At 50.0% G+C, this 10,072-nt stretch overlaps 1 long non-coding RNA gene across 2 annotated transcripts; it reads left to right on the forward strand.

Moving 5' to 3' along the window:
- The first annotated feature begins 2,376 nt into the window (after positions 1–2,376).
- On the forward strand, positions 2,377–9,374 carry LOC124688355. 2 transcript variants are annotated; one of them, XR_006998498.1, is made up of 7 exons: positions 2,377–2,480; positions 4,985–5,053; positions 5,589–5,694; positions 7,952–8,159; positions 8,447–8,594; positions 8,729–8,814; positions 8,908–9,374. It is a non-coding gene; the product is annotated as an uncharacterized LOC124688355 (long non-coding RNA). The 2 variants fall into 2 exon arrangements; XR_006998499.1 differs by lacking the exon at positions 2,377–2,480 and having other exon boundaries at positions 4,944–5,053.
- Positions 9,375–10,072: the final 698 nt, after the last annotated feature.

The raw sequence follows: 10,072 nt of genomic DNA on the forward strand, positions 1-10,072 counted from the left end.
TCATCGAGGCTTAATTGACTTTTGTTCAGTCATATGCATGCCAGGTCGATTCAAGTGAATTATTCAGAGGAGGATACCACAATGTCATACCTATCTATGAATAAACCAATGCAAGCAAATATTTATGACATGCTACTCATATTAATAAATTGGAGCTAAACATGAGAGATCATGAACTACTAGACTTTCATTAAATGACATATACCTCACATGAACCAACTAAGCATGCTCACATGGATGAGTATATGTACAAAAATGAAAACAAATAGAGTTCATACCAGCCTCTCACCACAGTCAAATTGTCGTAGATCGTCATTATTGCCTTTCACTTGTGTAGCTTGAATAATATGAAATGAAAACCAAGCTCCAACCACCGAAGACCGCTGAACTCCATAGTGAACTTTACAAAACCAAAGAAGAACAACAAATATTTTTGGTGTTTTCGAATTGGAAACAAGAACAAGAGGAAACAAGAAATCAAAGCAAAATCTTTTTGGGTTTTCTCATAGCAAACCAACGATAGTAAATAAAGAAAAATAGGAACAAGAAACCAAACAAACAAATAATGAAGAGAAACAACAGAAATATTTTTGGTCTTTTTGTGTTTTAGAAAAGAAACAAAGCAAAAACAAGAGAATGAAAACTAAAAGAATCACAGAAAAGCAAAGTGGCAGAAATCTGCCAAAACTTGACAGCAGTACAGTAATCAATTTTTTCGAAAATCTTCTGCTGTTCAACTCGAAAAGTGCTCAACTAATGAAAGTTAGATAATAACCTGGGGAACATGCACAAAAATTTGCAGCTCAAAATAACGTTCTGGCTACACACAAGAATTTTTTCAGTATCAGTCCAGAATCTGTTTTTAGACAACACTTCCCCAAATATCATCTTCCTCATATTAGAGGCAACCATAAGAAGCGAAACAAGTATGTACAAGTATCCGGCAATTGTAATATGAAATGAATGAGTGATGCCGGTATACCTCCCCCCAAGCTTAGGCTTTTGGCCTAAGTGGAGATCAATCCCATGGTGCCCATGAAGTGGCACCTTCGTAGTATGACGAAGAAGGATCCTGTTCTGGGTATGTGCTGGAAGACGCTCCAGGATACGTGACGGTGTACCCGTAGGAGGGCTCGGCGTCCTCGGAGTCATGCTGCTAGTGGAAACCATGTATCCTCAGCTGCTCATCCACCTCCTCCTTAGAGCGCGACCACGGTTTCCTGTGAACACTGAACAAATCGGTCTGCGGTAAAGGGATTTCCCTCTCATCCCCGTCAATAAACAACATTTTATAGACAATATTTTCTAAACTAGAGTCAGTTGTGACAAATTGGTGACTCTTCATAGCAGCAATATCAAGCCTTATAGGTGTTAATTTCTCATCAGTAGGATCAAGAGGAAGATCTAGATATGCCATAATACGTGAGGCAACAATTCCTCCAAAAATAGGCCCCTTATTGGATAAACGACGAGCAACAAGAGCACCTAGATGATAAGGTGTATTTCCAGTAAGTGCAGCAACTAGAAAAGCAAGATGATAACTAGAAATTTTGCTAGTGTTCTCCCTACCAAGAATGCTAGTAGCAAGATAGTAAGCGAAATATCTAATGGCAGGGAGTTGAATGTTTCTTATCTTGCCGCGCTGAATGGTGCGGCCATCATCATTGGTAACTTCTCGATAGAGCTCCGTCAAAGCTTTGGGGCTTTTCTCGATCTTCTTCGCTGTACCTACAGGAGTAATATCCAATGCAACACAAAAATCCTTCAACTTCATAGTAATAGGCCTATCATAAATCCTAAATGTAACTGATGGTGTGAAGTGTGTGTTGTTGAACTTAAAGCTTTCAACAAAGATTTTAGTTAGCATGTAGTATTGACTCCTCTCATCTTCCATATAGGTAGATAAACCCACATTATTGATGAGGAACAAGAAGTCATCAAGCATCCCTGCATTACGCAAAAAGTCATAGCATGGAAAGGATGAAGCATTAGGAACTCCATTATCCTCTTCAACTTCGAAGCTCGGTGCGATGACATCCTCATTATAGGATCGTCTAATTCGAGTGGCTGCCCTTGAGGGCCTCCCCGTGCTTGTCGTCTCTCTTTCGAACACTTCTCCAAAGGTATGGTTATGCATATTCTTTTTCTGAAATTTTTCAACAAACATTATAAAAGTTGATTTGGAGACATATAAATGAGGGAAACTACTATAGGAACTTAGTAGAGTACTAAACATGCATCAAAACTAATTTTTACAACTTAGAATAAGCATGCAAGCTCACTTAACATGTTACCTACAACAGCAAAATACTCAAGATATACTCAACCAAACAAAATTCTATTTGGATAATCGGAGGAGTCACATACCGGAGAGCAAATGTGCCAAATTTCAGACAGAAATCTGGGCTGAGCAAAGAGATCGAAGAAATCTGGGCTGAACAAAATTCTATTTTGATGAGCACACAACTTGGCACATTATGGTAAGCCTTTGGATAGTTGATTTATCTTATTCAAATTATCAATTCTCAATACCTACACTATCCATGTGTCTGCACAATACTTTGCTCCAGCTAAATGGTTTTCCTAGTGACATATATCAACATCTAGATCTTGCAGTAGCTCTAATTTATTCATGTTTGGTTGGAAGTTCCTGTATTTCCAAAGATGCTTCACTGTACACTCTTTGACTGCCCACTGCGTCATTTAATTTCTTTTGTGCCTTCTGCACGATAACTAGGTGGGTGCAAAGCATTTTCTAGATCTAACCTCTGGTGTCTGGTGTCGTCAATACTGTCGTAGTAATTCTTGTTCTGCTCGTTTTGTTTTGTTTGATTCCCTCTCTCCAGTAAGAGCATCCCCACTCGTTGGCGCTCCCCACGCCCAAATCCGGCGAAACTTTCGTCCGGATTGGAGGAAGATTTGGCGTGGGGAGTAGTAGTTTCCCAGCCGCGTGCCCAGGCGAAGTCGACGATGCGAATTTAAAAAACGGAAACTTGACAAACTACGGCTAAAAACGGGTGAATATAGACTAAATTTAATGATATTTATTACATTACGGGAGGAGTTCATACATAGAGGCCGAATTCGACTATATTTCGAATTCGGCTAGGGGAATTCAAACGCTAATTTTAAAACACGGCGCTCTACATGCCGAAATGGCGGTAGAACACCGTGTAGTCGCCGCCGTCGTCGTCGGAGCCGTCGTCGTTGGCCTTCGGCTGCGCAGCCTGGCTGCTGCTGCCCTGGCCGGCGTCTCCCCACCTCGGGGATGGCTTGTACCAGTCGTCGTCGGAGGACTCGAGGTCGACGACGGGGACAGCGACGCCGGATGGAGGTGTCGCAGGACGGCGGTACCGCGCGCGACATCGTCGTTGGCGGTTGGAGCGAGCGCGGGCGGCGAGTTGGCGTGCGGCGGCCGGGTCCGGCAGCCGCCGCCGCTGCTTCCGCCTCCTCGCGCTCCCGGTCGCGCCTGGCCCGGTCCAGTGCGGCGTCGTCCGCGCGCTTCTCCTCCTCCATGTCGTGCAGCGACCTGGCGATCGCCTCCGCCATCGCGGCGTCCTCCGCGCGCTTCGCCTCCTCCTCGGCGAGCTGGCTTGCGGCGGCCTCTTTCTTCGTCTTCTTCCGGCCGCCCTGCGCGCGCGGAGGCTGTTCTCGGATGACGAGGGCGCCGCTGCTGCGCCCTGCGGTCGCCGGCGGAGACGCCGGCTCCTTCTTGACGCGCACCGGCGTCGAAGGCGACGTCGCCTCCTCCTCTTCACCGGCGCCAAGGATGACCTTGACGCCGATCCGGAAGACGACGAGCTGGCAGCCATGCGCCGTGGCTGCCAGACGCTTCCCCGACGGCGGCTCGCCGATGCCCTCGATGCCGATAGAGGGGGCATCGTGAGCACCGGAAAGTTGCCGCCCTCGATGTGCGCGAGGACGTTCGCCAACGTCCTTTCCGGCGCGCTCCACCACCGTCGGCGGCCCGCGGCGTTGTTGCGCGCAGGCGGAGGCGGCGGGCCGTCGTAGGCCGCCGGCTCCGCTCCCACCGCCGGAGGAAGTAGGAGTTCCACCGCGTGTAGTTCTCGGGGTGGTGGCGCGGGTCGGCGCGCTCCTCGTCGGTCATCGTCATCCTCGCCTCCTCGATGGCGACGTCGAGGGCATGGTCCCGCGGCGGCGGCGGGATTGGAACGCCGCCGGCACTTAGCCGCCAGCCGCCTCCGGGAGGCCTCGTGTCCGGCGGGCAGGGGTACCCCGCCGGTGGAGGAGGTGCCCTCCCACGCGTGGAGCGACCGGCGGGGAAGCCGTTGTTGGCTGCGCCGTCGTCGTCGTAGAACGCCATCTTGAGAGTAGAGGGAGAGTGGAGGGAGAGTGGAGCACGGGGTACGCCTCGCGGCGAGCGCGACCGGCGTATATAGGCGTGGCCGGCGCGGGGATTAAATGCCGCGTGGATTGCGACGCGTCCGCGGCGAGCTGACCGGCGGCAGCCTTTAGTGCGCGCGGAAGACGATGCGTGCGCGGAAGACGACGACATTAACTCCGCCGCGTGGACGGCGAATGCGGACCGGCGGCGAGGCTTTACAGCGCGCGGAAGACGATGCGATGAGGACGACGATCGGTTTCTCTCGCCGACAAGTTGGGGCCACCGGACGCGCGGGAAGTTTCCTCGCCGTTTCGCGCGCTTTCGTTTCGTCCGGAGTCCCCGAGCGCTCCCGGGGGCCGGGGATGTCGTGGGATCGCCGGATGAATTTAGGCCCAAATCCGGACGAAAACGAGGAACCGGGGGCGCGACTGGGCCGAATTACGCCGTCTGGATGGAAAAAACGCTCGCCGGGGGCCTGTTCGGGGGGACGAGTGGAGATGCTCTAAGGCTGGGTACGTGTTATATGTTTAGAGCTGTATGACAAGAATGACCTCCTCACCTTGGGTAATGAGCAGCAGCTAACGGAGTGCAATTGTTATTTTGAATTTCTATTTAGACAACTACTCTTTAGCTCTGCAGAAATTGTTGGAAGTTGAGGGCAAGGAAAAAATCATGAAAGAAAAATTGAGCAGCACTATGGAAACCAAGGTATGACATCTTAGAGGGCTCTCCTCAGTCTCAATGATTTTGTTTTGTTGCCTCACCTGAATGATTTATCATCAGCAGTCTTTGAAAAAGTTGTTAGAAGATCGGTTGGTCTATATGGCTAAAGGTATAAACGGTTTACTGATGGAAAATGGTATACGCGGTTTAGTGATGAAAAATAAAGACGGCGATGGTAGTGAGGTGGCATATGCTAATGTAATCAGTACTGTAGCTGTTGATCTGTTTGATGCTTGGAATTTGGTCGGTACTTTTGTTTCCATGTAGTACCTGGTTTCTCTTGTTCACTTCAACATGCAATAGAACATATGCTATGTGCCTAAATTATGTTAGTAGAATTAACCCTCCAAACTAAAACCATGACAGTTATTATAGAGCGGAGGGAGTATTTTGTTTGACCCATTCATGTTAAGTTATGATGTACACACTTTAGTGTCACGAGTTACAAATTGCTATACTTTTCTGTGCTTCTATTTCCACTTCCAATGTTCAATAGATGCTTTATTGTTATGTCAAATAGCTGCACATGAAGAAGCAATTCAAGTCTTGAAGGATTGAGTTACCAAATGGGAGCCGGAATAACCCCCAATTGGTGGAAATCATGGAATGGAGAAGTTGAGCTAAAGGTACTAAACTATTGTCAATCTCAGAATTGGTGTCATGCAGTAGGGAAACGCAAGAATGAACCTGCCGGCATGTGCTCCGGCCACAAGTCTGTCTCCCATTGGTTGATGTGCGGTGTGGGCCCTACATAGCAGTTATCTTTTCCTCTTATACTAAAAAGTACTCACTAGAATACAAGAGGTGGACCCTTCATTAAGGAGAGAGAGAGAAAGCTTCATTATTAAGGAGAGAGAGGAAAGGGCTGTGGCAGCACGCCGTGCTGCAGCACACATGCGCAAGCAGAGCCGTGGCGACGAGCGGCGTGGCGCCGGGCTGCCGTCGGGGAAGTCGTACGGAGTCCTTGGAGCGCCCCGCGACTCGGAAGCTCCGGCCGCCATCGTGGCCAGCCGTACGACGCGCGCGAGGGCCACTCGGCCTTGTGAGGCTCGGGATAGCCGGGCCACCTTGCGCAGCGGCGCAGGCTCTCCGCACTACGAAAACTCGCCCGCCCCGAGCTCCACCGCGCGCCACGCCCCGACGCCGCCGCCCCGACCCGAGCTCCGCTGCCGCCACCTCGCCCCAATCGACACCGCGGGTGCACAGCAGCGTTGGTGTCGGCTGCCTCGAGTTGGGCGCGTGCACCCACGCTTGCACGGCAGCGTCGCAGGCCGCCGCCGTGGGCGTGCTTCGAACCGCTCTCCGTGTTCTCCGACGAGGGTGCATCGTCCGCGCCGCCGCAACAGCCCAGCCACGCCGCCCCCTCTCCACGCCCACGCGCTTCGTTGCGCCGCGCACAGCGTGCCGGGCCTGGCTGCTGACCCGTGCCTTCCCCGTCGCCACCTTCCAGCCTCACAACGCCGGAGCCGCGCGCGGGACGAGGAGGGAGGCAAAGGCCGCGACGAGGGCGCCGTCAACCACGCCGCCCGTCGCCGGCTCGGTCGCACGCATGCGTGCTTCTACGCGCTTCTCGGCCGCCGCCCATCTCCCGTGCCGCGGCCCCGCGTGAGTCCGGGCCGCGGGCCGTAGCCGCTCTCATCCCGCGGGCGGTGGCGGGGCGGCCGAGGACGGGCGGCGGCCGGGGACGTGGCGCCGTCGAACCAGCGGCCGGGGACTCGGGCGGCGTCGGGCCGTGGCGGCGTCTGGGGACAAGGCGTCGTCGAGCCGGCATCGGAGACGAGGGCGGCGCCGACGTGGCGTCGTGGACGGGGCGGCGTCGACATGGTGTCCAGAGCGAGCCTCGGGGAGAAGCCGGGCGCGCGCGGTGATGATCCGGGGATGGGATGGGAAACGATGGGGCAGGGGAGAGGACAGGGGGGCCCACACGCGTATATACTGTCATTTTGCACCTGTATATGGAAAGCACCCATTCCGTCAGTGGACCCCACGCAAAAAAAATGGACCAATCAGAAGCTGATTTCGCGGAGGATCACATGCCGCCCGGTTCCATTAGTCCACTCTCTCATGCAGTAAGGATATAAGACCTGCGTACACTCCATGTTTCACTTAATGACATGTTTGTTGTTCATAGTGGTACTATCCAATGGTCAGCAAATTTTTCTTAGATTCATATGTATCTACGCACATTTTACTGTGTAAATTCATGCGAATTTAGATAAATATGCGACACTTATTTTCGAATGGAGGGAGTACATGCTTGTACACTTTGTTGGGACACGGGCTGGCAGAAATTTAAACAAGTAGCTTCCTACCGCATAAACCATGGAACGGTTATGGAGCACATAATTAGTATTAGACACCTGTGCATCCGAAGTGAAGTCCAAGTACCCTAGAATATATATAGAAAAGGTAATGGCAAAGGCATGGGAACTGTGTGGATGTCTAAAACGGCTAGCAACAATGAGCATATGTAGTATTTTGGTAAAATACATTGATCATTACATGGAATTCTATTAAGATACTATATGAAAGTCGAATTTATTTCACTCTCATTTGAAAGTGCGAATACAAGGAGGTATTTTGTGTTTTGGAATGTCCGAAGAAAAAAGATTTTGAATCTGCCTTCTCCTTTTTCCCTTAGAAAAAAAATCAATCAAAATCCAAACTATGTGAAGTGCCAGGAGACGTGGCTAGATTCAGGCTCTATATTCTAGCCTAAGTCTGGCGGCACAATTTGTATATCCTGACTCTTGTAACCTTTTGATAATTCCACCATGCAGTCCATAACATTGCTAGCTGCAATTTTTCCTTTTTAGTATCGTGAGACCGATGTCCCTCTTTTGTTCTGTCAGTCACTGAGTCACATTATTTGCATCATTGCAGGGTTGAGTTGATTTGGAATGGCTGGCATAGGAAACATTATCCGTAGTCCTGCACTTTTGGCCCTCTCATGTCGGCATGCAGTCACTATGAGTACCTTCCGAGGTTGGATGTCTGAACAAGGGATACTCTCTTATCCTCACGCGGAGATGGTCCCGCTCTCACCTGTTTCGTTCGTTACACATCACCATTTTCCAGTATCTGGAAAGGGGTAAGAAACTAGTTCTCTGGTCTTTTTATAGATTAAGTTTGTGATGTTTAACTATATTCATTCATATCATTAGAGTCAATTAGGAAGGTCGGCATCCGCGTCCATGGTGCTCATCTAATAGCATGCATAGTTAGCGCTTACTACTTTGAGGTGCGTCTTTTGCAGCATGAGGAGTGAGTGGTCGTTTTGAATGAATGTGCCCACACTGCTTTGGGACTGGCACTTGGATTTGGGTCTAGACTGGACAACCCTTTTTTTTAAGTACTAATCCATGATTATGTGACCAGATCTTCTACTTCGAGTGGGTGGATTTCGTAGATCCCGGCTTGGTGACGGACTTGGTTCCCAAGATCGTAGCATACACTGCAGAAAAGACGAAGGAACTAATTAGAGTAGATGTTACAGAGAGGAAGAGGGCTACACCTAGATTACAAGGTAAACCTGAGTGCCTAGTGTGAATGCCTGTACAGTTTTGCTGTCGCTGTGGCCAGGGCTGCAGATTCATGATATATGGCTTTCTTTAGCATGGGTGTGTGTCCTGACCTTGAGAATTTTGTTTGCACAAACAGACTAGGCCTTTACGACTACATGGAAGGCCTCTTGAAAAGACCACACCCTTTGATCACATGCTTGTTCGGAAGGCACGAGGTAACTGGTAAGGATCATGTACAATTGTTGGTTTCAGTTAAAATGGGAGTTCACACAAATGACGGGGATGGCTAATTTAGCATGTAATTGGGTTTCACAGGAATGCCAATAGTCTAGGGAGCTGATACATGAAGAAGTGGGAGCGAAGATCCTTGAACCTTGATGCTGTAATCCTAGCGGTTTCAGAGATGAATGTCGATCCTGGTGAGGGAGGTCTGAGCAAAGAACTGCATGGATCTTGAGGATGTCTGGATTCTGGGAAGACCCCTAGATGGAGACCTTGGAGTAGACAACTACTCTAGGCGTGGTTACCCGGCAATGCATTGTTGGGCCTCGAAAACATGCAGTCCATTTGTTTAGGGTGTGTTTGGTTTGATAACTAAGTGGGATGTAATGTCATTTTCCATTCCACAAGAATGTCGTGATCCGCAGGTGGAGAAAACCTGGTTTTGTTAATCAGGTCCAGGTCCAATCGCGTTAGATTTTATCTTGGCAGCTGCATGTCAAGTGTAACCATGTCTCAAACGCGTTGGTGCAATCTTGGCCGCATCCCACATGCTGGATACAAAGTGCCTATCGACCAACCCTACTGTTGGACATTGACGCCCGTGTCAAAAACATCCGAGCTGTTCCGTTTTGGCCATCTAGCGCGCTCTCCACATCCGTGACAGGCCGCCGCTCTCCAGCCGCGTCTGCTACTGGATCAGTAGATTACATAGCGGCACGCGGTACGAGCTCGTGTTTTCTTGGCAGCATCTCTAGTTCTCTACCTCACTTGGTACGTCCCCCACCTGGTTGGTAGATACGGAGCGCACGGCAAAAGTCGATCGGACATTTGCGGCTGAGCACTGTTCCAGATTCAACCGGACGACCAGAAAAGAAACAATTTTGCAGCTCATCCAAGAGAGGAAAAAAAAGGAAACCATTTTGCAGCTCCAAACGGGTAAGGGCATCTCCAGCACCCAGAGCAGTTTGTGTGTGATCAAAAAATTGGTATGCATTTCGCCCCAGCGGCTCAAAATATCTATTATGTTCGTGTGGACGTGAACATGTCCAAATTTGTACTAAATAAGTACTAGGCAACAATAACAGGTACCAAATAATTTTGCAGCTCATCCGAGAGAAAGAAAGAAGAGGAAATAATTTTGCAGCTCCAAACGAGTACTAGGCAACAATAACAGGTGCCAAATGTAGAGAACCGATTGGTAGGCGGCGGATGTTGTCGGTGCTCTGCCACTGTGCGGCCAGCTCTGCGAGAACTATCG

This window comes from Lolium rigidum, chromosome 2 (assembly GCF_022539505.1).
Source record: "Lolium rigidum isolate FL_2022 chromosome 2, APGP_CSIRO_Lrig_0.1, whole genome shotgun sequence".
Taxonomy (NCBI): domain Eukaryota; kingdom Viridiplantae; phylum Streptophyta; class Magnoliopsida; order Poales; family Poaceae; genus Lolium; species Lolium rigidum.